Here is a 26,890-nt window from a genome sequence, read left to right as displayed (position 1 = left end):
TTCACGACGTCCTCTGAATTGTTGCTTTCTCTTGTTTTAGATTGCTCTCACTTGTAGACCCACCCCTAACTCTCAGCATTGCCAAGAAGATGGATCTTGGATTCCTGACTGTTCCAGAGTCAAGGCCTTCACATCCCCCAGTGCTACTTTAAGGACAGACAGGGTCTGGCATAACAAGGGGTGAGGGACCAGTGTGAAGCCCTGATGAGGTGCCAGGGATTTATGGTACAGTCAGCATTGGGATGAACAGCTATGGCTGGCGATTGCCTAAAAACAAGTCAATCTCTCTTTGAATTTGTCTTCTCTAACTGCAAAGCCGAGCACTCAGGCAGATCTCTCTAGGGACTTGGATTCAGAAATTCCATATGAGATGGCTCATATAACTCTTACCATAGAATCAACATGAACCAGGACAATAATAGTTTCTGAAGAGACACCCTTTTTGTATTCCCCACATGCAGATGCGGGAACATGTTGAAAAGCCAGTTTCATCCGAGGGAGTGAGAGGTCAGCAGCTGGGGGTCCCTTCTGGTCCAGTCAACTTCCTGGTGTCCTTCCTGAGTCCCTGAGCAAAGAGGGGTGGCTCTCCGATGTGCTCATCCCCTGGGGCTTGGCAGCCCGGCTGAGGATTTCCCAGGGAAATGCTCTGCAGTTTTTGTATGGGTCTCTGTGGCTTTTGTAGCACTGTGGGTATCCCACCGATCACAGTGCTTCAGAGCTTTGCAAAAACCACCCCTGGTTTCACTCTGTGTTGCCTCTGAGCACCCCTGGGGCCTGATGTTTGCTTCAAGTCAGGCTCTGGCAAGATGAAAGGGTTTTGGCTGCCCGTGGGGTGGGGGCTGGGCAGGCAGGCTTGCCTGGTTGCTTCTGTCTGAGGCTTTTCTGCCTTGTTGGCTGGATCTGCCCTGGAGTTTGCGACCAGAATGGTCATTCAGAAGTCATCACGTCCATTCCCATCTGTGCTTTCTGGCCAGTCTCCTCAGATGGTTTCCCATAGAGGAATCTGTCAGACTTCTGGATGTCTCAAAGGGATTTTACATGCTGTGGGTTGGGCAGAGGATGTCTGTGGTTGGTGAGACTTCTCCTGTGAACTGCTAAGCCTCCCATTCACTTCTGCCTGCCCCACTTTACACCTGAACAGTGTTATATAGTACACAGAGGACTGTCATGTAAATTTAAAATTTCATCCTCTCCATTGACTCTCTGGTCGCTAAATCAAGGGCCAGTGGGCCATATGGTGCTTTGTGTGATGTCGAAAAGGCAACCGTGCTGGGCAAATGCAGAGGCAGCCCCTCGGACTGGTTCAAGCTTGGCAAACAGATGGCACCTTTGTGTGCTTTATAAAAGCCGCCCCTTTCTCCAGCTGATGCAGCCCTGCACCAGGGCCGTGGCTCGGCTGGCGGGGCGCGAGCTGAATTTAGCCTTGCTTGTCCCTTCAGCTCAGTGTCCTTGTGCAAGGCGGGGCCCATACCACAAGATACGGCTACGCTGGCCTAATTCAGTGGATACTTGTTATTTATATTCTTGTCTGACCTCCAGTTTTTGACAAGTTATTCCCTTTTTGAAAACTCCTCTGGGGCCCTCTACACACTAGTCCTGGTTTGCCTGTGATCTCTGCGTCTATCACTGTGAAAACAAAGTGGCATTATTAAGTGATAACCATTTAAGGAAAGTGTGCATTTTGCTGCTGTTGCTATCAAAAGGGACCAAAATTTTATTTTATTTTATTTATTAAATATTTTATTTATTTATTTGATAGAGAGAGAGAGAGACAGCGAGGGCAGGATCACAAGCAGGGGGAGTGGGAGACTGAGAAGCAGGCTTCCCACTGAGTAAGGAGCCTGACAGGGCTCATTTCCAGGACCCCGGGATCATGACCCCAGCCGAAGGCAGACGCTTAACGACTAAGCCACCCAGGTGCCCCAGGACCACGATTTTAAAAAGGTTTATTTTCACACTCTCTCTAGAAGATCTTACGCAAATCCATGGCTTGATTAAGTCATCGCAGTTTTACTTATAATCTTTGTGACAACTCCTTCCCACCTTACGTACGGCTGCATTCCTGTCCCATAAGTTCCAAGCAACTTCATCTTCATATACAGAGTCCAACATTCTTTTGTTGAAAAACAAAACAAAACCAAACAAGCCCCACTGCCAAAAAACAACAACAAAAAAACCAAAAAAAACAAAAACCAAAGAACGAAGAGGAAAAAAAGAAAAGAAGAAATGTTATGCTCTCAGTATTTTTTTAAAAAGATTTTATTTATTATTTGACAGAGAGAGACACAGGGAGATAGGGAACACAAGCAGGGGGAGTGGGAGAGGGAGAAGCAAGCTTCCTGCAGAGCAGAGAGCCTAATTTGGGGCTCAATCCCAGGACTCCGGGATCATGACCTGAGCCAAAGGCAGATGCTTAACCACCAAGGCACCCAGGTGCCCCTCTCTCGGTATTAATGTAATGGGATGGCTTTGGACAGAAAGCAAGGAAATGTGGGTCTCATGGGGAAGGCCAGATGAGAACAAGGAATTACAGCCTGAACTCTTGAGTGGAACTGGTTTTTGGTGCTAGGATTTGAAACCGCAGGAGGTGGGTGGTTAACTGTGTGAGATCATGAATTAAGGTACTTGTTAACCCACCTGAGACCCACTGATCCCTTCCCAGTGCTGGTGTAGGCTTTCCCAAGCAATTACTAAAAGCTGGTTTGAATAGAACTAGTTATAGGAAACAAAAAGTTGGGGATGGAAAAACAGGAAACTTTGGAGTAATATCAAAACCTAAACGAGGCAACCTTATGGGTCTGGGGCAGTAAATCTTACAATTCCCTGGCTGTGGCAGAGAGATCTGGGGTGATGAATCCTGATGAGAATGTGCCTGTGTGGCTTCCAACTCTTCACTCCCTCCCTGCAACAGAAGTGCGTGCTCACGTACTTTACCCCATGACTCTGCAAGGCCTACTACAAGCTGAGTATACATCCCACTGTGTTGACTTTGGGGCTTGGCCATGCTTGGACTGATACAACGTGGCTGGAAGTGACACTGTGCGAGGCTCCAAGAGAAGTCCCATCATGGATTTTCACCAGCACTCTTAAACCTCTTTCTTCTGCGATGAGACCAGTGTGCTCCGGGAAGTCACTGCTGCTTCATCCTGGGTCCTAAAAAGAAGACATGCTGGGAAGGGCTGAATCCAACTCACGTCTTGAAGTCAAGTCCAGCTGGACTGCAGAACAGCGAGCAAAAACAATATATGTTGGTTGTTGTAAGCAACTGGCGATTCGGGATTGTTACAGATCATAATCGCAGCGGAAATAGCTAATTAATACAGACGTTAAGCCTTAGGGGGGATCTTGGCTATGAAATTACATGCTTGAAATTATTGGAAGCTCCCCATTCTCTTCAGGATGAAATGATATGGAACACAGGCTTTTGTCTGCCAATCAGGCCTACATCTTGTACTTTTCACTTGCTCCCTTGAACTCAGCTGCCCTGAACTACTTGCTTCCTGAAAGCTCTATGTCCTTTCATACCTCTTTGCCTTTGCTATGTGATTGCTTTTGCCTGAAAAGCCCTTCTCTTCTTCAATTCCCCAATTTGGATCTTTCCCACTTCCTTATCTCTTATTCATTTTCTGGCCTTATCTTTGCTGGTGAATTCTCTGATAACAGAAGACCACACCGGGTTAGATACCCATCCTTTCCCTCTGTTTCCCTGCAACAGAGGTGTGCAGAAGAGAGTTCATCAAAACCATTTTTCTCTCTTTCAATAGGTAGAGACCCTTGGGAGAAGAGATTTGTCTGGTTCATCTCTGTATATCTCCCGAGCCTCAGTGAATGCTCAGAAAGTGTCTTCTGAATCCATGCTAAGGATGAAACAGCTCATGTTCAGAGAGGATAAGTGAGCAAGTGACACAGCCATGGCCAGAACCTACACATTCCTGACTCTGGGTCCCTTGCTCTCTCGCTGGCACCAGCCTGCCTTATGGAATACTGCTTATGCTTGTGTAGTGGAGCTTAGCAACATTCCTTGTAAGCAAGTTGATTTTTAACATTAGCCCGAGCTAAGCATCATCAGGAAGGTAAATTTGTTGTGATTTGCTACACACCATGAAATATATTCTAAAGTCACAGAGAAATGAGTTTCACCTGGTCTACATTCAAATCACATTCTTTTCCACTCATGTGAGTCATCAAAGATCACTTGTGTCTCTGTCTCTGGAGAGGAAGCCTGGAGTGTCAGAGCTGGGGAGACCTCAGCGATCATTAATATTCACTTCCTTGGGTGTTCAGTTGCAAGAGTCTAGAAAGACCCAGAGAGGCTTCAGAACTTCTTCAAGACACCTAGTTTCAAAGAAGCATGCAAGAAATCAAGTACCCCAGTTCCTAGTCCTGTATTATTTTTTGGCACACTAGGCAAATACCTGGTCTTTTTGGTTTTTGTTTTGGCATTTATCATTTGCAAGTGTTTCTGGCATTTGTCATTTGAAAGTATCTCAGCCCCATAGCTGACCTCCTTCCCTGAAGTGGCCTGAGACTGCTGGACAACCTGTCATTTTCTTTTTCTCTGTGGTGTCACGGTGTCGTATGAGACACTTTTCTGTGGGAAAGGGGAGGAACAGACACAGAGCGGGTGTATCTTAAAGTTCAGCTCTTTCTGGAGGGATGCTGAGCCCTGTTCTCCGTGCTGGGCGACCTCATTCTCAGGGTGGGGGCAGGCGGGGTGTGTGTGGAACAGGAGAATTGGAAACTGTGTGGAAACTTGGCTTCCATGGTATTATCCAGTCCCAGCTAAGACCAGGCCCCATGTTTAGAGACTCTTAGAGACACTTTGAGAAAACTCATGGGAAACCAAGGCAAAAATGAAGTAGGTGTTGGTCAGGGGCATCCTGCAGGTTGGAAATAGTTGGGATTGTGGACTTTGAACTAGCTTTATTTATTTCCACCCTGGTGTATTCTGAGGGTTATAGACAAACTCCAGGGAATTCAAAGGAGAATATCAGGCTGTTGAAGATACTTCATATCCCCTATAGGAAGGAACTGCTAGAAAACATGGGGGAGTGTAGACAGAAGGAAGGGAGATACTGGGGGTGTTTGATCATATTCAAGTATCTGTCAGGGCAGAGCTGGCTTATTAGAAGGCAGCTGGATTCTCAGGTGTACTTAGGCATTCCATCTACTGCAATATGCTGGTTTGGTTAAAAGATATGAGAAAACCCTGGCCTTACATGTATATGTCGTTTGAAAAGTGATGTTAGTTGCCATGTGGAATCTGAAACCATATTAATGAACTTCTCATATTCTGTTTGATTAAAATCCATTGGTCTAGCTTGCATTTCAGACAAAACTTTCGCCCAGGCTTGGTTTTATGTAACATTAGCCTTTGTTTATTTGGGAGATAATTGGTTCAAGGATTTAGGCAACTTCCACACATTGACACATTTCATTATACAGTATCAAACTATCACAGTTGTTAGTGTCACCATAAGTATCTTTAAATCAGAAAAGTATTTAAATATTGGGGGGCCATTCAGCTCATGGTGGCAGATAGAATTCTTCCTAAACTCTACCTTTTACCTAAAAGCTTAGATTTTTTATCATTAGCAACAACTTTCAGTTGTTTTTCTTGATGTGACAGGCTCAATTCATTCGTTTTCAAGATGATGCCTACCAAATACTCAAGTCTGAATAACCGCAGTTTATTTGTCAGTTATATTTTCAAGCAAAAGTGATGTTTCATGGAAAAAGTGGCTAGTTCAGCTTGCAATTCAACCAATTACACAAATGTTTTCCCTTGAGATAACTATCATAATTTAGAACACAGGAGAAGTATTTTATGTGTACTCCCTCTTTTGTCACAGAATACTAAAAAGACACGTATACAAGAGATGAGATTTAATAAAATTAATAGTTTTCCTGCTTTGTCAATGTTTTGGACTGAATTATGTGCCCTTACCCCCTCCCCCCCATTCATATGTTGAAGTCCTCTCTCCCATTACCTCAGAGTGACCGTATATAGAGATAGGATTTTTAAAGGTATGATTAAACTAAAATGAGGCCATTTGCACTGGATTAGGATGGCTCCTTAGGGTGGACCCTAATCCAGCCTAACTAGCGTCCTTATAAGAAGAGGAAATCCAGACACACAAAGAGAAGAGACAGCACAGTGCTATGACTACACAGAGGAAAGACCCTATGAGGACATGGCAAGAAGGTGGCCATCTATAAGCCAAGGGAAGAGGTCTCCAGAGGAACCAGCTCTGCAGGCACCTTGATCTTGGACTTTTAGCCTCAAAACTATGAGAAAATAGATTTCCGTTGTTCGAATCATATTGTGTGTGATATTTTACTAGGGCAGCCCCAGCAAACTACTACAGTCAATAATACTTTGAAGTAACACTGGCTTTTTTCCCCCTGCAGAGACATGATGGTAAAGAACACAATGATGACTAATACAGAATTGATGCCCCTGCCTGGATCCATGCTAAGGGGCCAGCAGTTTCACCTCGCATTGTTTTTGCACCATCAGGATAAATAGCAACGCAATGAAAAAGGCGAGTAATGTTTCCATATTACTGTGAAAATAGTTCTGATGTCATGGATGCCTTGAAAAGGTCTTGGGGACCCTGGGAGCTGCTTACTGTTCTACATCTATATTTGTGCTGCCAAAGCTGCAGTGGCAGCTGGAAGGCCTGAGCCTTCTCTCTGGTTCAAGCACTCTCGACTTGTGATTAGCAGATAAATTGTAGCAGATGCTTCAATTAATCAATGAATCTGACCATCACAATGGTCAGAAGCTGTTGTGAGCAGCAGGCTCTAGTTCTGTAAAAATGTTAAAGGTGACTCAGATACTTTGGTTGGATTCTCTAGAGTCAAGGACCATGGATTGTAGGTCCTCTGCCACTGGTGTCTTCATGATGGTAATCTGGGGATCAGATGCTGGATCCAGGATGATTGTACTTTGGTGAGAGAGGGACGGCTCAGTGAAGGTGGAGAGTCTGCCTGCATTGCCTTCAGTATCCATCCAACATTTCTGTGGCTGTTTCAGGCTTTCCATTATAAATAACGTTTACTTATTTAACTGGCATGTGGTTGGGGTGGTAACTTGAGTGTTTGGCAAAACCACAAAGAGAAGGAATAGAGCAACACGGCTTGCCAGGTTAATGGGTCAAATGATATACTTAGCAACTGGACAGTGATGAAAAGAGGAAAAGATTTTGAACAGAGAGTCATATAAGGTATGGATAAGTCTAGGCAAGTTCCCTTCTTTTAGGGACCTCTGGCATCCCCTGACTTTTGTCAAAACCTTTTCTTACCTCCTCTAGGATGCTCACCCAACTGAAGGAGAAGCAAGTTTGAGGATCAATTGACTGGAGTTCATTGGTATGTCTGTAGAAGTTGGGGAATGCCCCTCCCCCAAGACGAAGACTTGATCTTGCGCTATCATCATTTTCTCTGATCTGGAAAGGCAGTGATTTTTTTTTTTTTAAGGATTATTTATTTGAAAGAGAGAGAGAGAGAGCGAGTGAGCGAGCAGGTTGAAGGGGCAGAGGGATGGAGAGAGAATCTCAAACAGATGCCCCATTGAGTGCAGAGCCAAACACGGGCTTAATCCCACGCCCCTGAGATCATGACCTGAGCTGAAATCAAGATTCTGATGCCCAGAGCACCCCAAGACACCCCAAGGCAGTGATTTTTGATACCTCACTTGTGCCTATGTCCCAAATAAGAATAATCCAAAATGTGCAACTTCACTATTAAGTGGTTTTCTTATTTATTTTACCTATGTAGCAGCGAGAGAGTTCTTTGTTGTTTTAAAAATGTGCCATATGGGGGTGGGGGACTGAGGGGGAAAATATGCCATATGAACATACCATTTTAATTCATTCAAACCCCTCCAGCTTCAGGAAGTTCTTTGGGCAGAGTAGTATTCTTTAAGAAGGTATGCTAATTATCCAGGATAAGAAACATACTGTATTTCACTTTTTCCCTATTTAAACATGCTGCAGACTTCTTGGTCACTTGAAAACAAAAACGTTAAAAACATTTTAATATAAAGTTTTTGAACTATACAAAAAAGAGATGAATAGAATCAATATCTATAGGCTCAATCACCTAGATTAACAGATTAATATTTGCTGTATTTCCTATATATTTTGGTCAAGTATTTATTTATTTACTTATTAATAATAATAATAATTATTATTATTTTAAAGATTTTACTTATTTGACAGACAGAGATCACAAGTAGGCAGAGAGGCAGGCAGAGGGGGGCGGGGGAAGCAGGCTCCCTGCTGAGCAGAGAGCCCGATGCGGGGCTCGATCCCAGGACCCCGGCACCATGACCTGAGCCGAAGGCAGAGGCTTTAATCCACTGAGCCACCCAGGTGCCCATTATTATTATTTTCTAATTAACATATAATGTATTATTTGCCCCAGGGGTACAGGTCTGTGAATCATCAGGCTTACACATTTCACAGCACTCATATTTTGGTCAAGTATTTAAAAATAAATTATGAACATCATGACAATTCATTTTTTTTTTTAAAGATTTTATTTATTTGACGGAGAGAGATCACAAGTAGGCAGAGAGGCAGGCAGAGAGAGAGGGAAGCAGGGTCCCCGCCGAGCAGAGAGCCCGACGCGGGGCTCGATCCCAGGATCCCGAGATCATGACCAGAGCTGAAGGCAGAGGCTTTAACCCACTGAGCCACCCAGGCGCCCCGACAATTCATTTTTTAAAAAGATTTATCTATTTATCCATCTATCTATTTATTTATTTAGAGAGCACCTCAAGTGGACTGAGTGCTGAGGGTGGAGCTTGACTCAGGGCTTGCTCTCATGACCCTGAGATCATTATCTGAGAATCAAGATGCTTAACGGACTGAGACACCCAGGCGCCCCCCAAGACAATACATTCTTAAACATCTCAGGATGCATTTTTTTTAAAAAGTATTTTCCTGCATGAATATAATACCACTTCCCACCTAACAAAGTTAACAATTCCCTAAAAACCATTTAATTGCTGGTCAATGATCAAATTTTCCCAATTCTTCCCCAAATGTCTTCTACAGATGGTTTTTAAAAACAGGAATCCAGGGGCACCTGGGTGGCGCAGTGGGTTAAGCCTCTGCCTTCAGCTCAGGTCATCATCTCAGGGTCCTGGGATCGAGCCCCACATTGGGCTCTTTGCTTGGCAAGGGAGCCTGCTTTCCCCTCTCTCTCTGTCTACTTGTGATCTCTCTCTCTGTCAAATAAATAAATAAAATCTTAAGAAGAAGAACAACAACACAGGAATCTAGTTAAAGATTATTTCATTTGGTGCTAAACCTTTTATGTTTCTTTAATATGAGTCAATCCTCCTTCCACTGCTTTCCCTCCACTGTGCTTTTTTTTCTTCTTCTCATAACGTTGATTATTGAAGAGACAGGGCTTATTGTCCTGTAGAATATTTCATCTTTGGGATACGTCTTGTTGTTTCTTTGTGGAATTCTTTAGCTTGTTCTTCTAGCTCCCTCGTCTCCTTTTAGAACTAAAGGTTGGCTTAAGCTTAGTGAATTTACTGATTTGAGGCAGGACTACTGTGTGGTGAGGCTGACTGAATCTTGTGTATTGCATCATGTCAAGATGGACATAATGACTGAATGAGGCGAAGATCGATCCCTAGGATAAGACGGTGACAGAAAAATCTATCTTCTGTAAAGTTACATATTCCCATTGCAACCAGCAAGTAACCTAAGACTTTCAAGGGTTTTAGAACTTTATTTATTTATTTATTTATTTTTTGGTTTGAAATATTTTTTTCTGCATGATTTCTTGCGTGAAGCAACAGACTCATCCTATTTCTTCTTTCTGTGGCTGTGAATGTCTCCAGTCTGCTATACCAGAAAGAAATCACTATATGCTGAAAAATTAATATCTAAAAGAGTTTATTCTTTTAGAAAATAAGTAAAAGTAAGAATTTCATTTAAGTGTTATCTTGGTGAACTGTTTATATTCCCTGAAAATGGGCTCTTCTGATTTTATTTGGATTGAGTTGATGTATTCTATCCTTTAAGCCATAAGCCTCGTTATTGTGCACAACCTGGGAGGAAGCCTGGGTGTAATTTTATTCCCCCTATGCATTGCTTTTGCTCTTCTAGACATAAAAAGAGCAATTGGGCTTGGTGGGCTAACTGGTGATTGTAATCCCAGGATGAAGAGATTAATCCTGTGCTCTTGGATCAAACATATGCGGGGTCAAGAGAAGAGCGAAGGAGAGCCCAGGACTGGTAAGCTCTCAGATCTACGGTATTAACGTTGACTGATTTTCTGAAGTGAAAAGAAATATTGCTTAGTTCCCAGGAAATATTTTTCAGAAATACACAGTTTCAGTGGGTGGGGATGCATTGTGCCTTTGCTCAGCAATGAGGAAACTGTTTGGTGGCATTTTGTCACAGAAGGAGATTCCTTGACTCAGAAATAATATTCCTGATTGTGGTAGATCGTTCACTAGCTTCAAAGACCAACTCAGGATTCATCTCCAGGAGCTTTTTCCAGCTAACTCTACCTGCAAAATTTCCCCTGCCACCATCTGTTTACTGACTTGTGACTTTCTGATAATTCAGGTTTTATTCACGAGGAATCCATATTCTCCACCACATCACTGGGACGTTTGTCCAGGACGGCCTGATAGCAGCCTTCTTGCCATCTCTACTCCCTCATTCTCCGTTTTCTCATTTGAACAAGACACATGAACTGTTAGGATTTGGGGATTTGGTGTCAGAGGTTCATTTTGTGGATTCCTTTCTGGTTATTAAAAAAAAAAGGACTCTATAAGCATGTCATATTCCAACCAGATGAAATTCAATTCACAACAATCACTCCCCAAGCACTTGCTTTGTTTTGTTTTGTACTAGGCACTGATTTGTTTGAAGGGAGGAATTTTGTAAACTAGACAGACATGGGTTCACCTAGGTCATCATTTACAAGTGTGCCACCCAATAGCCAGGCTCACGGCCATTGTTACTTCCATTCTCTTTACTCCTTCTATGATATTCTCTTTGATGCTGCCACAAGGATATTTAATAAATGTTGTTAAAATATGTGGTTGGAATTATTTATTACTGATGAATGTGGTGATTCTCGCCCACATTCTGGAACAACTGCAGTAGGTGATAGGGAGTAAATCCTTAAAGAAGGGAGACAGGGGGCAAGTTCATGTATTAGTTTCTCCCAGAAACACTCATAAGTTTCTTCCTGATGCTGAGACATACATAGAGGATTACAACTGGGTGTTTTTTAATAAAGGCTTAAAGCTCTTCAACCTCTGTGGTAACCCATCACAGTGAAACACAGCAATACAAAAACTCTCTTCTTTCTTTCTCCCTTTTCTTGGCAGTTTGCCACCTAGAAGAGAAATTTCCTTTCACCAGTGCTGTTATTGTGGTTAATTGCTGTAAAACTCAGAGGCACAAAGTTATTATAGTCACAAAAATCAGTAAGTAAAATACTAAGAACCCAGAAAAAAAAAAACAGACAAAGGACAAATAAAGAAAGTTAGCTACTGGTTAACAAACTTGGAAAAATGTCTTAATCTTCTAGTAATAGAAAATGCAAATAAAGCTTTAATAAGCCATTTTTCCCCCTGACAGATAGTTGAACAATTATAGAAAAGGTGATGTTCCAATACTGGCAAGATGTTGGTAATGATATAAATTGTTATTTTTTCTTGGAAGCCAATTATTTAATATCAAGAGAGTGAAAACATGCATACTAGTTTGAAGAAATAATATTTCCACTTTGAGGAATTCATTGTGGGAAAAAGGTTTGTATATTTGAATGTAAAGTGAGGCTTATTAACCTCAGAGAAGAGAGAGTCCCTTATATTTGATTCCTTAAACAATTATAAAAAGCAGTATTACAATGCTTTTACACGATTTTATTTTGTATGGTTGAGTACCGTTCAGAGAAGACACATTAACCTGGAATGATCTCAGTTAGTGCTAGTTCATGGCTACTTACAAAAATCAACAGCTGAGATTGCGAAAAAGATGAGTGAGTAATTTAACAAGGACTTAGTAATTATTCTTGCGAGTGTGCCTTCGAAACTGCAAGTGTTGAATATTGGTTAAATGTCTATTGTTTCATCATCTTTTAAAGTAAATGTTTTGTTGTGGAGACCATGAATATTTGCTCACAGGATAAATGAGAAGACAACATTTCTAATGTTTTGTGAATAGGTATTTTGGTTCAAAAATGTTTCAGTGATAGTTTCATATTCAATGACAGAATCATATATAGATTCATATGAATCCATGGATTCCTAATGTGCTATAATTCAAACAACTTAGACACAAGTGGGGTTGATATACTCTGGAAAAATGTTTGAAGATTAAAAGAAGCAGCTCTACTGAGGACAAATACATTGATTTGAGATGCTTGTGAAGGATTTGAATAAAATTTTTGAGTTATGAGGATGGAAAAGAGAAATATTTCAAAATGAATCTATTTCATATAATATGTGATTTTAAATATGTACATGTAACTAAATTAGAACATTAAACATTTTAAAGTAGAATTTGACAATTTCAGTTATAACCCTAAAGGTTTATATATCCAAGTTGGCTAAAACCTTTATTTTGAATCTTCTAAATGAGGAAAATGGAGACTACTTCAGATTTGCAGACAAACTTTTTATATATTTTTTTCTCATATACATATATGTTAACTTTAAATGATGAAAAAAATATATACAGATACGGTCATCACAACATTTTATTATTAGGAAAAATGTAGTAGCCCTCTAAATTCTCAATCATAAGAGACCTGATTAAGTAGACATTAGTATGTTCCTAGACATAATATTAATGTAGTTCACTAAAAATGCTAATTAGGAAAGGGATCTAATAGTATAAGGAATTGATCCCATAATATTAAGAAAGAGAAATGTCTATATGGAGTATGATTACTTTTACAGAGTAATAGTCTACACATTGAAAGAGAAAACTGGGAAGGAATATACCAACATAATAGCTATGGTTGCTTTTTATGGTGGTCCTGATTTTCTTTCAATATAGACTTCTGTCAGGAATTCTAGGGAGGAAAAAGAGCTCAGATCATTGAGTTCTAACCCAACCAGATTGTAAACAACCTTCCCAGTGTGGGCATCCACCTGAACCCACTCTCTGACTAGGATGCTTGTTTCCGGGCTGAATGGCTGTCAACTATGACAAAGCTATTCCCCCTATTGACATATATATGTATTTTTCCTCTTCGCCCCAATTCTGGGTTCTGCTGCATGCTTTTCTGCATGGGCAGGTTGATGTTCACTGTATGCACCAGCTGGGCCTCTTCTCGGGGGGAGACTCCAGACTCTCCTTGAATGATCCACACTAAGCCTCCCAGTGGAGAACAAACTTCCATCTTTCATTGGGCAATGTTTCTGAGGTTTGAAAATTTCGCCATGGTTGTCTTAGTCTTTAGCTTGCAGCTATTATCCTATTATCCCCTTTAACATACAATGCTTCCTCCATTCCACTCCAACCTGAGAAAAACTCAGCCTCCATCTAAATTTTGTCACTCACTAAATTAATGTGAATTGGTTTCAGTTCATTTCTTGACAGCAGGTTTTGATGGGAATAGAACGAAACCATATGAAGAATGTGATGGGGAGATGGGCCCAAGGAAAAGGCACAGAAAGATGAGAATAGGGCAGCCATGGATGACCTACATTATACTTTGCAGAGAGGGGCCAGGAGCAGGCCTTCTTAGTTATCACCAAGACTTAGCTTGTCACCAAGTCTTATCAACAAGACTCTTACTCTTATCACCAAGACTCTTAGCTATCAGTCCAAGACTTCGGATTATTCTGAGCGCAGCTAAGCACTTTTTGGGGCGTGGTGGATTCTGTAGGATTCAAGGCTTCTGCATTTCTCGAATTCTCATATTTTCTTTCAGCGACCCTACGAAAATACGTATCTTAATACTGATCTTTATATTTTTGGGGGCAGATCCAGGTTAATTACCAATTCAAATGATAAATACTCTTGAGTCAACAACAGTATATGTCTTTTGTTTTTTTTCCTTGTACTTTGAGCCTGTCCTTCTTATTTTTCTTAGCTTTACTAAATAGTGCAGAGTAGGAACCATTTTCTTGATGTAAAAAAGTAGTAAAAGAAATCTACAGACTTAGGGAAACCCAGGGTGCAATCTCTTATAGACAGTTGCAGTACGAGGAAAAGATCTTGCAAGGCTTGGCACAAACTAGTAATGATACTCTGATTGGCAGAATCCCATTCCCATTGTCTTGCATGTGGACAGAGGAAAGGTCCTGCCGCTCATGACTCTGAATACCTATACAGAGAGTGATCACCACATGGGAGCTGGAGAGAGAGAGATCGGCAAGGTCAATGCTATAGGAAGGCATTATGTCAAAGTTTTGGATAGATTTGCAGGTTTTCCTTAAGTCTATGTGAATTGTAATGCCTACTTTCCAATGATCCCCTTAACTCAGTATTCTTAAATCTTAGTAAACTCAATATTCTTAATTCCCAACAGGAAGCATTAAATCCCTAAAGATGCTCAGGAGAAAGTCTCCCAATCTGTTTTTGAGCAGGTGCTAGATGATTGATGGGAACAAGAGTATGGGAATTTCTAAGAAGCTGATTCTCATACCCTGTCCTGGGTAGATGGCGGTTGCGACTCACATCTGTTGTGAACTGGCCCAAAGCCAGCGGCTTTTGTTCTCTGAATTGGAAAGGAACTCAAAAGTGGGGTGTTAGGGGTATAGGGAACCACAGGATGTGGATGTTCAGGGTCTCTGATGCCTCATAAGGAAAATGCAACTGTTGGATTAAACAGCTGGTAGAAGACTGAGTCAGCAGTGGACATGAGCAGTTTCCTAGCACCAGGTCACACCCGTCCCACTGCTTTCCACCTCTTTCCCTTAGAACATGGGCTTGTCTAGGTTTATTAGCCAATCTGTATGGTCAGTTCTGACTATTGGGATCAGTGTGCGGATATGAACAATGCTGAACAAAGAGATCATTCCACCAGATGTGACGGAGACCAGATGGCTTGGGGTGTGGAAACCAAAGAGCCACGGCAGAACCTCCTAATCCCTCCTGGCAAACAATGTAACAAGAGAAAAAGTCACTGTAGGAAGAAAGTTTCTCTATTTTTTTTTTTCATTAAAATAGAGGTTAGTGAATCTCAGTGCAAAATCATCTCCCTATCCTTTACAATCAATCTGCACTGATTATTGAGTTAATTAGTACATGTAAGATAGATCTTCAGTTTTCATCACTGAATTCTCTATGTGCAGAAATAATGTATGGAAACTAGGAAAAATACACCCAAATGGAATATAAGGTGATTAGAACACTGCTTTATACATAGCCTTTGGAGTCTTTGCATCAGAGAGAGAGGAAGATGTTACTCTGGAGTCAGATTCACTTGTTTTAGCTTGAGCCTCCAGACTAACACAAGACCATGATGACTTTTTCCAGTTTTCTCTGGGTGGACTACATCTGCTGTAAATACACAATAGAATGAGGTATAATATTAGGAAGACAAATCTAGACCAGAGAGTTGGAGATGTCTAAGGTGACAATGCTTCTTTCTTCCAATGAAGGCAAATGATCTGGACAGCTCCTATTACAGTCCGCAGAACTGGTGCATTTAAGCCTTTGCCCTGGAGCTTCATAGGACCCATATATCCTGTAGAATCTAAGATTTAGTTTTGAGCCTTTATAGGAAATGATATGTAGATAGCCCACACTTTTCCTTTGATCTGTGTGGCAAATTATAGTGATAAAGTAGCTGGTCCTGGATTTAGGTAAAAACTGCCAAGTCTTTCTGAGTTAGGCACCTTCAAGTGTCATAATGTCAATGGAGTTCAAGCTCTGTCCCCAAATGCTGCTCCAGGGACAGATCTCTGAGAAAAAGCCCACAAGTGGCTCAAGGTGGAGCTAACTTTCCAGAACTACAGGCATGGGTGCGTGGGGGTGCGTAAGGGGTAGGGGAATGGTGTAAGGGGGCGTGTAAGGGGGAGGTGGGGAATGTAAGGCGGTCAGGGCTGAGAAGCAAGAACAAGAATAAGAAGGGACCTGGTTTGCCTCATTTCCCTGTTGAGATGCAAATGATCTGGGAACAATTATTGCCGGGGATGTAAGGCTCTGGGTGAGGGAGCTGTAAGGAAAAACTGAGGGATGGAAAGTTTGTAGAGCATCAACACAACATTTTATAAGCAGAATTCAAAGAAGAAAGTGTGATGTTATAAAGAGGAAGCCCAAGGATCAAGCTTAGAGAAAGATATTTAGAAATCAATGTTGCAGAAGACATTAAGTAAAAAATTGGTATGGAACAAGAACCCCGAGAACATTTTTTTACTAATGTACTTTCTCAAGGTAGTCCAAGCTTGAACTCTTTGCTCCCGGTAACTGCCTGGGTTAACAGAGAAATGAGAGAGGAAATCTCTCCATAGAGATTTCTGAAGAAATTCAGAAATCTAACTTGTATACTGACCTTCTGAAGGAAATAAGGATGCCCAAGAAAGCCCTTTGGGAGTTAGTTTCAGAAGGGAAATACTAGAAAATACAAATAAGACCAGAGCATTTACAGAGAAAGAGAAAATTTCATGCATAGAGAATGGTCAGGTTTAGCTTAGTTTGGAACATGTAATCTTCCATCAGAATATTGGTAACAACATTTCAGTAAACTTGGGTCTGGATGCCTTGTGTTGAATAAAAATGGCAGCTGGTATTTTGTGTGAGTTCAATCAGGGAGACACAAGGGAAAATTCTTTGTTTAGCAGAACCTCTTAGTCCAGAAACACATTGAGATGTCTTATGTTTTCTAGGTCTATTGTTTGTGAAGGCTCTTCAGGGCTGTTAGTACATCTGAGGGGCTTGCCTTTTTCACCATGTGTATGTATGATGTGGGACACCCTGTGTTGGAGACACAGATGATTATTTGTAAGCCTTGCCTAAGACCTATTTAATATCAGTACTTCAAGTAGCTTACAAGATTGTATTCTATGGCTATGACATAGGAATATAGACTTCCTGGTCTTTTTCTTACTGTCTCAAAATATAATCAGATAATCCTCTGTCTGTTTACTTGGGAACCAAGTTACTTTCTTCCAGAAACATTCTAAAGAGTTCCTTTAGAAAATCTAGGAAACTGTATGTCTAAAGACAAGCTATAGCCTGAAGCCCAGGCTGCTGACTTGAGCACAGATGGGAGAATATTAACAGCCAAGAAATATGAGGTCTTTGGCTCCTTTCCCAGAACTGCCAGGCTAAGACCTTGGCAGAGACTCAACAGGAAACTGAACTCTATTTGCATATCCTTTTATACATGGGAGATTAAAAGCTTCAACCTTGAGTGATCACAGTTTTTGAGAATCATGATGAGGCATTAAAGAGGAGGAGGAGTGTCTCAAGGGAGGTGAGCTGGAGGCGAAGCAAGGTAGGTGTGAGGTTAGCAATGACTTTCAATCCCCTTTGATTAACCATGAGTGTATTTCATTTTGTTCTTTTTTAAAATTTCTACCCTTATGGGGTCACATAAAGGAATCAACTAGGCAGAAATCTGTGCTTCCCGATCTTGGGAATCTGTCAAATTTGATATCTTTTGTCCGATGGTTTCTTCCTTCTCTCTCTTGCTGGGTGGGGATCTACAATTTGTTGGTGGTCATGCTGAAAGGACTGTAGAGATCAAATATAAACTCTTTATTGTGGTGATGAGAATCTGAGGCTTGAAGAGGTTAACTGAATTATCTAAATTTATATGAAAAGAGGTAAGAATTCTGACTCCCATTTTTTTTTTAATAGGCTGCTAGCTCTTAGCAGGTGGAAGTTTCCCCAGATCTCAGATAACTTCTTACCAGCATGTGATTTGGCACAGGGTACCCTTCACTATCTTCTCCTGTCAGAACATGCATTTCTGGTAAGAGAACAGCTTTGATTCCCTAGCTTTTCTTTCCAGCTCCTCTGGATAAGTTCCCTGTGTTTCTTTAACAGAAGACAGAGCATGGAAATGGGAATAGAGGATATTTATCATTGGGATTCATTTAGGGGAACTGGTTTTCTTGGCCAAGTACTATAGTGGAAACTTACTCCATGTAGACAGCATGGACAGCATGATGACGGAGAAATGTAACCCGTCACAGGTTAATTACCCCACTTTATTGGTTCCTTTGTAAGGATGGGAAAAGATCTCTCAATTCCTTAAAAGGTACATTAAATCTACCCTAAGACTGGGGAGGCCCTGCAGGAGAGTATACTCAAAGCTGGATAAGCAAAGTTTTCTGAAAACTGGGAATTTAGTGACCAGATATCTGCAAAAGAAGGAGCACTGATAAGAAGTTTCAGACACAGACCTCATACTGCCTCATAAATGATGACTCATGCATTTGCCAGAAAGGACCACCACAAGGAAGGTCAGCCCAGGCAGATAGCCCAGGCTGGGGACTGACTTCCATGCCACACACAGAAGCTATCAGTCCTGGGGGCAACATGTGAGGGTAGAATTGCGAGTCCCTAGTAGGAAACAGTTCTGCCCTCCTTGTACAGCTTCCTTTTACAGAGGAAAGCCTACTACAGTCAGAAAAGACTCTGGGAAGGTACTGGGCCCACTTTTTTGCCCACAGATGTTACTTAAGACTTCACTTTTAATAAGAAATCACTTTTAGTCCAGGAAACGGAGACTCCTGAGTTGTGCGGCACAGTACCTTTGGAGCAAGGTTTCCTGGGCTTGTGTCCAAGCTCAGCCACTCACCAGCAGCCTGACCTTGAGCAAAGCCTTACCCTTTCCTTGCTTTAGTGCCTTCACATGTAAAATAAGGATAATAAGGGCAATGGGTTGTTGTGAAGATTAAACAAATTAAAACCTGTACACTATGCTGAACAGTGACTTGCATATAAAAAAGTACCGCATGACGGTAGACTATCAATTTTTATTACCGGTACCTCATTACAGTTGTTGGTGATTTTCAGTTCAAGGAGATCTCATTTTTAACTTCTTTTTGCTGAAATCTCAGAATGTTTTATCTTTTTCTCAGCTCCTAGGAAATGAGGACAACCGATGATAGAGTCATAGAGGGGAAGGACTGGAAGGGACCTCAGGCTGCACCAGTTCCAGCTCCTTCACCTTCTAGAAGTGACACTGGGGAAGCAAAGTGATGGGGTCAAGTACTCGCAGGGCAGAACTAGGTTTTGAACATGGTTTCCAGTCTAGCAGGTTTGTCTTCCATTGTCTAATAACTCTTCGCATGCCACAGTTCAACACTGTTTAATTTTTCTAAGATTTACTCGGATTAACTCAGGAACATGCCAGTCCTGTGCCCCTGGGGGAGGCACTGACCAGTGCTGGGTATAACATTGTCCTTCTCACAATCCCATAACACCTCATTGGTTTTCTCTTTCTTAACATCATTATCATATTTTTGGCTCTCATTTATTTTGGGGGGAAAAAAGAGGGGAGACTTTGTGTCTGAATCGAAGGCAGGCACTGGTTATTGATCCATTGATTCCTCAGCAGGGAGGATCAGAGGCATTGCCTGGGGACAAAGGGCAGGGAGTAAGGAGCTGGGTCCCTGAGGAGTGAGGCTTACCTCGGTTGAGACAAGTGAGAGGAAGCCAAGCCTTCCTTCTTTATGCTGCAAACTTGCTGTGCACTCAGTATGATGCTAGGCACCCACAGTAATGCAAAAGGACCCAGGGCAGGGTTGGAGATTTCAAGGAGTTTCTTTAGAAAGATGTAGAAAGCAAAGATGTAGAAAGCAAGCAAAGGGCTTGACTTCAGTAGAACTGAAGTAGAACTGAAGTCTACTGAAGTCAAGCCTTCAGTAGAACTGAAGTCAAGCCCTTTGGAATTCTTTGAGGGGTCTTTTCTCCCACAACACGGAAGAGACTTCCTACTCTTCCATCTGCAAGGGCACTATACAGTGCTCACCTTGGCTGGGAGGAGAAAGATTTGCTAGCTGACAGGAGAGGAAAGTAGCACATCAGGGAGTGGACTGGAAATACAGGGGTGCTTTCCTGTGGTAACCAGGGGTCAGAGTGTGGTGGAAGGAGTACTTGACCAGGAGTTGGGACACCTGCACTCAGCTGGCTATGTGATGGTGGAAAGTCACTTAATTTCTCCATTCCTCAGTTTCTACTTCTTCAACTAAAGAGGTTGAACCAGGAGGTGGTTAGAGTTTCATACTGTCTAATGGGTGTGTGTGTGTGTGTGTGTGTGTGTGTGTGTGTGTGTTTTCTGTGGGCCCAGGGGAGGAGGGTGTGGGTAGCAGCAGGGCTAAAGGGCTGAGGAGGAAGGATATCCTTCACATGAACTTAATGGTTTCTGGCTGTGAACTCAACAGACTGTCAAGTTGATTCTTCCTAGGGAGGCGTATAATTGCCGTGCCACCACTCTGATTTCAATTTATAGTGCCAGTTACACTGGCCCCTTTGTGGTTCTTTGTGTCCTTATTTATAAACTTAGTATATGAAAAAACAAAACAAAACAAAAACCCTTCTGTCTTTCATTAGATGACTGAGACAGTTAATCCTCCATCGATCCCTCATGGTTATAATATGTGGTATGCAAAACACAGTTCAAGCCTTCGATGTGACAGAACTTTTTTTGACAGCGCAGACTTGGGCTGTCTTTCCTTGGTGTTGTCCCTGTGGGTGCTGATTTTCCTTCTCACTGCCTCTAAGTAACGTTGCTCACTTCTGTCAGGTGGCGAGTGAAGATGGAAACCAACTCTGGGGCCAATCCTGAGACTTGTGGTCCCAGGAGACCCAGAAGCCCTGAAGGGTGAATCCCTAAAGCTTTGAGGAAAATAGTAAAGACACTCCAGCTTTCTCCACAGTTACTCCAAATCCCCCAGGTTTACCTGTGGCTGGCTTCCTGGAGATGAGGAAAAACCAAGAACCTCATTGAGGTGAACACATGTTTTATTTAACTTCTCTGTCTATTGGGACAGTTTTTTGGAAGGCGCGTCGATCTGCAAGTATAGATGAGGCTGCAGATCTTCTCCTGGGGATGTTGGTGTAGGGTCCTCTTGGGTACCATCAAGAGAAATGCATCATTGGATTTGTGTATTTTCTTTTTATGATTGGGAGGAGACACTCACCAACCAAAGGATGTGGTCACATAAGGGAGAGAAGGCAAACAGAAGGAAAAAAAAGGTCTCATATTCCATTTGCCAATAATCCAGTTCTGCCATTTTCCTTTTCTACATTTTCTAAGTTTTGACCTTTTCAGAACGGCTTCCTTTCCACTTTGTGCTATTTAATGGAATTCTATCACTTGGTCTTGAAAAATGAAAGTCTGAACTGTTAGTGAGAGAACTCTTAACAAGTAAGAAGGAAAGGCTGTTGCCTATTCCCCCAGGCTACCGGAAAGCTGGTACTATTATGGGTCACAAACCTGGACGTGAAAATATCATTTCTGGGGTACCTGAGTGGCTCAGTCATTAAGCGTCTGCCTTTAGCTCAGGTCATGTTCCCAGGGTCCTGGGATCGAGCCCCCTCATTGGGCTCCCCACTCTGCGGGAAGCCTGCTTCTCCCTCTCCCACCCCCCCTGCTTATGTTCCCTCTCTCGCTATCTCTTTCTCTGTGAAATGAGTAAATAAAATATTTAAAAAAAAATAAAATATCACTTCTAGCCAAAAAGTCTGGCCAACACTCAGACTCCAAATATTACTCTCCTGGCTCTCCCTGGGGCTTTTGTTGAAATGTGAGCTTCTCATTGCAGCCTTTCTTGACCACCTGATTTAAAGCAGCCATCTCCCCCCATATCCTTGGAAACACCTTCTCTCTCTTCATGTGAGTCTTCTCCATGACAACTGCCACCACCTAACATATCTCTTCTCTTCTTTGGTGTTTATTTTCGCTAAAAGAAACTTAAGAGCGTCTGAATACTGTATTCTTGGTGTATCTAGATGAGTCTGTGACACATAGTAGGCACTTAAATAAAATAAATTGTTATTTAGGAAACAGATGAATGTCATCACATTCTATGAAAGCAACTTTAGTTTCCCAAACTAGATTTTGTATCGGTCATCCTTCTTAATAATTTGTTGCCCTAGTAATATATTTATACTGACATTTCTTTCTCTGAAAGTTATAAATACTCATGAGGCTTTGCCTTTAAGCCAGAAAAAAATAATTTAAATTTCCCTATTCTCCCACATGGATGCGGGTAAATAAAAAACGTATGGCTATTAGACTTCTTATTTAAACACAGAGTTTGAGAAGCTGCTGTCTTGTTGAAATTACTGCCAGCAATTGCATTTTGGCTTGATTTCTTTTGTCCTCTCACCAGATCCTTTTCCTATTGAATCCTGCATGCTGGGGGGTACAGGGTCTTCACCCTCCTTTCCCCCCACCCAGGGCTGACTACTGTCTTGGAAGTCCTTGAGCATCCAGAGAATTCCTTCAGGAGTTGATACCCATTACTGTATACTGTTACCAATCACAACGCATATGTTGTGTGTGAATTGCTAAAAAAATAAGACCCCTGGGGATTCTGCATTCTTGAAGAATGACAAAATCATCTGGTGGGTAGTAGTTGTGATGGAGGTAGAGGGGACAGGGAGTTAGGAACTGCTCTTTTGTTTTGGAAGATAGGTTACTGTGGCTTTTAGTTACAAAATGCTGTGCCCCTGCAGGTCCTACTGGAGAGAAAGTTTACAAAATTCCTTTGTGAAATCAAGTAGAAATGTTCAGTGTTTACCCGTTCAAGACTCAAGGCCTGCGGCTTTAGGATTAAAAGGAAAAAAAGAAGAAAAGGTGTCAAAGGAGAAAGCCTGCCATGCTCTCTCTTTTATCCCTCTCATGGGGGATGTTCAAGGAACAGAGGAGCCTTAATGTGTACTCTCCAAAACTAAGTTATTTGGTGTTCTAGATGACTATTATCAACCCCTCAGAAAATCTTATTACAGTTTATAGCACTTTGTTAGTGGACAGACGAGGCTTGGAAAAAGCATGTCAGGAGGCAGAGTTAGCAGTAGGCCTGTGCACGATTATGCCCGTAGCCTCCAGCACAGCCCAGGAACATAGCGCCCCCTCACTCACTCTGCGTTTATGGAGTACTTGTTCTGTGCCAGACTTAAATCTAAGTGCTGGAGTGAAGGCATTGAACAAAACAGACAACAAACATCCCTGCCACCATGGAACTTACATTCCAGCAGAGAATGAAACAAATAAATAAGCAAGTAAAATACACAACCCCTCAAATGGTGACAAATGCCGCGAGAACACGTAAGCAGAGAGGACAGGTGGTATTTGCAGGAGGAATGAATGAGGTATTCTGACAAAAACAATTACAGGTGTCTAATCCTCTCACTGACACTCATAGTTGGGGGCAGTACGTTGAAAGGAAGAATAGGAAAGAAGCCTCGGGTCTGGAGTCTCTTCAGTTTGCTAGCCGGGAAGAGGAAGAGTCATCAGCCAGCACTTCCTGTCTGAGACCCTCCCTAAAGCACTTCCTGTCTGAGACCCCCCTCAGCAGGCTGAGACCCTCCCTAAAGCCTTTATTCACTGAAGGGCTTTCTGGTGTCAGTTTGCTCATTTTGAATGCTGAGAACTGGAAATGACAGATCTTGAGCCCTTTTGCTCTCTTCCTATGAGGGATAATAAGTCAAAAAAATGGAAGAGACAAACTCCGGTACATCGCTGTGCTGTGGAGATATCATGGATGGTAAAGTTAGCCACCCCATGGATCTGCCAGAGACCCATAGAATTTCTGAAGTTCTCTTCACATTAGCCCCAGACCCTGGTAGCTGCCATTCCAGGTAGGCCCCGAGAAGGAAAGGAGAAAGCAGGGAGTATTTATCACCCCAGAAACTCTAAAGGAGTCCAATAAGACATTACATTTGACAAACATCAGAGGGGAGGAAAAAATATATGGGTCCATTTCCTGTGTTGCGGCCTGGGAGGAAAGCTGCTGACCTAGGGGTGGAGCTCAGGAGTATAAGTGGCAGGGGGTTGTTATCTCCCCTGTGTTGTAGCTGTCCTTCTTCAGCCAGGAGGGTGAGGTATCACTGGAGAACAGCTTGGAAGCTGAAATTGCAACTGGAGTTTTAAAGCAAGGGAGCGAGAGATGGGAGGTAGAAGGCGTTAGATACCCCTGTCCCCATCCCCTCTTCTGAGGACTGGACAAGGAGAGATGTCTGTAGCACCAGATGACTGAACATCACACGTTTTTTCCCAGCCATTCTTTAACTCAGATATTGTTAATAGGTGATGTATTTCATCAGTAGATCTTCCAGCCCCTAGCCCAGTGCCAGCACCACCAGCCTTCAACTCAGACCTGGATCCTGGCTCTGCTTCTGTGACCTTAGGTCAGTCACCTGGGCTCTCTGAGGCTCGGTATCCTCATCTGTAAAACATAGCTGACAGTAATGATCTCACAGACTGACAGAAGGATTAAGGGAGTCCACACCTGCAAAGTGGCTGCCTATTGTCAGCCCTCAGTAATTGCATTTGCTCTCTCCTTGATGATCCCATTTTATCATATATTCTTATGACATGTAACTACTGAGTAGCTACTACATGTAGTGCACTTTACTTTCTATCCTTAACTTTTTACAACAATACAGTGAGGTTGGAAAACATTATCTGCATTTCAAAGATGAAGAGGTACAGATGATTTTAGAAGACAGTGTGAAGCATATGCCAGGATCACAAAATCTCAGAATTAGAAAACACTGGAGAAGTCATGTGGGACCGCTGCTGCATTGTCCCAGTTTCTTGACAAGTGGTCACAGATCATCAGTTTGAATAGGTCTCGTGGTGATGGCACAGCCTCTGTTGTTCCTTATTTCTGACACATCCTGGAGACTGCCTCCTCTATGGTACCTGCCCTACTCTGAATCACAGACTGTGTCCTTGAGAGGACTCCACAGTCAGAAACCTGTCACCCTCCCTGACTAGATGTGGTCCTTTGGGCAAATGTTTTAGCTTTTCTGTACTCATTTGAACAATAGGGATAATAATAGAAAATGCACCATAGGGTTGTTGAGAGAATTAAATCATAACACATGTAAAGTACTCAGTAGTACCTGATGTACAGTAAGATTTCACAGATGTTAGCTCTAAGTACAGCTAACTGCAGGTTTATGGATCTGTCCACGTAGTTTTTCTCCTCTTCCTCCAAGACAGTCTTCCTAGTGTCTGTCAGGAGGACCCACTGGGTGTCTTCCTAGAAATTCATCTTGCAGGCCTTATAAAACCATGGTTCCAAAACTTTGACATCATCTGTGTAACTAGCTTCCAAATGTCATTCTTTTCCAAAGTCATGATTTCAAACTGGAAGAAGAATTGTACCTTTTTAGTCTTGGAGATGCACTCCACCTTCCTGCCTACTGTTCATTCAAACAAAAATAACTGGAAATGAGTAGCAGGCAGTGGGCTTGATGAGTTGTGACAGGGCCTGTGTGGTAACACAGATGCATGCTAGGAAGGTTGGGTGCAAACTCCTTTCCCAGAATGTGGGGCTAGATCGGGACCCAGGAACTTGATTTTATCCAAGGGCAGAGTCAATACCCAGTGCCTTGGTGACCGTTCAGCTAAAGATGCAACCCAACAGGGAGAGGTGGATGCCAGGCCCAGGCCTGTGTTGAAATCAGGACGCTAGGACAGAATGAGTGGGTGGGAGTGGAGATTGAAAAGGAGAGATTCCCTAAAGGGTTGGAATGTAGCTGTTTGGGGAGATAAATGATGAGAGTTCATGGGAGTCATGGCTAAAATACACAGAATAATTGTACTTTATCACTATATGTAGTGTGTGCATATATTTTATATACATATATGTGGGTTTATAGCTATCTAATCATATGTCTCTGTGTCTCTATCTCTGTCTCCCTGTCTGTCCCTCTCCCTCCCTTTCCCTCTCTCTCTCTCTATATATATCTATATATTTCAGGCAGGATCATGAGCGATGGGGGGATTGTGAAGACCCTCGGTGGAACAGTGAGAAGCCCTGACTGAAATTTACTGTGTGTGTCTAGTAAACACTTGTCAGCCTCCTTATAATTCTGTGGAGGGCAGTATCTTTGATTAGAAGTGTTAGCTGGAGAAAGTTTTCCCTAGACATTGACTGAAGTAGTCCAAGGAAGCTTTTAAAAAATTGTTTTTTTTAAATTAAAAAGTATTTTTACAACTTTATCAAATTATACTTGACATGCAATAAACCACGCATATTTATAGTGCACAGTCTGATGAACTTTGAGATCCCTGTGCATCCATGAGACCATCACCTTAATCAACTTGCCGAACATATCTATTATCACCCGAAGTTCCCATGAGGTGTTTCATAAGGTGAGTTGCAGTTTTCTTTGATGACGCAGAAAGGGAGGCCTTAGGTTTAGGCTCAGCATAGGCTGTCCATCACCTAAATCTGGAAAAGTACATTGTTCAAGATTAAAGTGGAGTTTAAATTAAGCTGTTCGAAGGAGGAGGAGGAAATGCCAGTGGAAGAAAGTTGTCAATGTTTTGTCTCTAGCACACAGACAAGAGGAAGCAAAGAGATAGAGGTGGAAGGGAGGGCAAACGACATATCCATTGAGTAATCATGAAAACAATGTAAATGCTAGAGATGGAGTCTTGTCCTTCAAGTTGGACAAGATGACGAGCGGTGCAAACTGCTGGAGGAAGGAAGAGGTCTTCCCAACTTCACAGCCTCCTTCTATAGCACAGCTAGATTTCTGGTGAATCTGGTTAGGGAGAAACAGGACATCACCTATTATCGTGCTTTGGAAAGTGCCAAGCCCTAAGCACTTTGGATGTGTGGTCAAATATTTTATGAAGCTCAAAAAAAAAGACAAAACAAAACCCCCCTCTAAAAGTATAGGAAGGGCGTCTGGGTGGCTCAGCTGGTGAAGTGTGTGACTCTTGATTTCAGCTCAGGTCATGATTT

The 26,890-nt window shown here is 42.2% G+C and overlaps 1 long non-coding RNA gene and 1 gene segment (V, D, J or C); one reads left to right on the top strand and one right to left on the bottom strand.

Moving 5' to 3' along the window:
* Positions 1 to 26,890, bottom strand: part of LOC308345509 (T-cell receptor alpha chain constant-like) — a 440,131-nt gene that overhangs the window by 101,729 nt on the left and 311,512 nt on the right.
* Positions 17,357 to 26,784, top strand: LOC308345663. Its single transcript, XR_013967093.1, has 5 exons — positions 17,357 to 17,442; positions 17,808 to 17,922; positions 19,037 to 19,215; positions 20,704 to 20,908; positions 25,898 to 26,784. It is a non-coding gene; the product is annotated as an uncharacterized lncRNA (long non-coding RNA).

Source organism: Martes martes (genome assembly GCF_963455335.1).
Source record: "Martes martes genome assembly, chromosome: 7".
NCBI lineage: Eukaryota > Metazoa > Chordata > Mammalia > Carnivora > Mustelidae > Martes > Martes martes.
The sequence above is the reverse complement of the archived record's forward strand: the minus strand, read 5'-3'. Positions and strand labels throughout refer to the sequence as shown.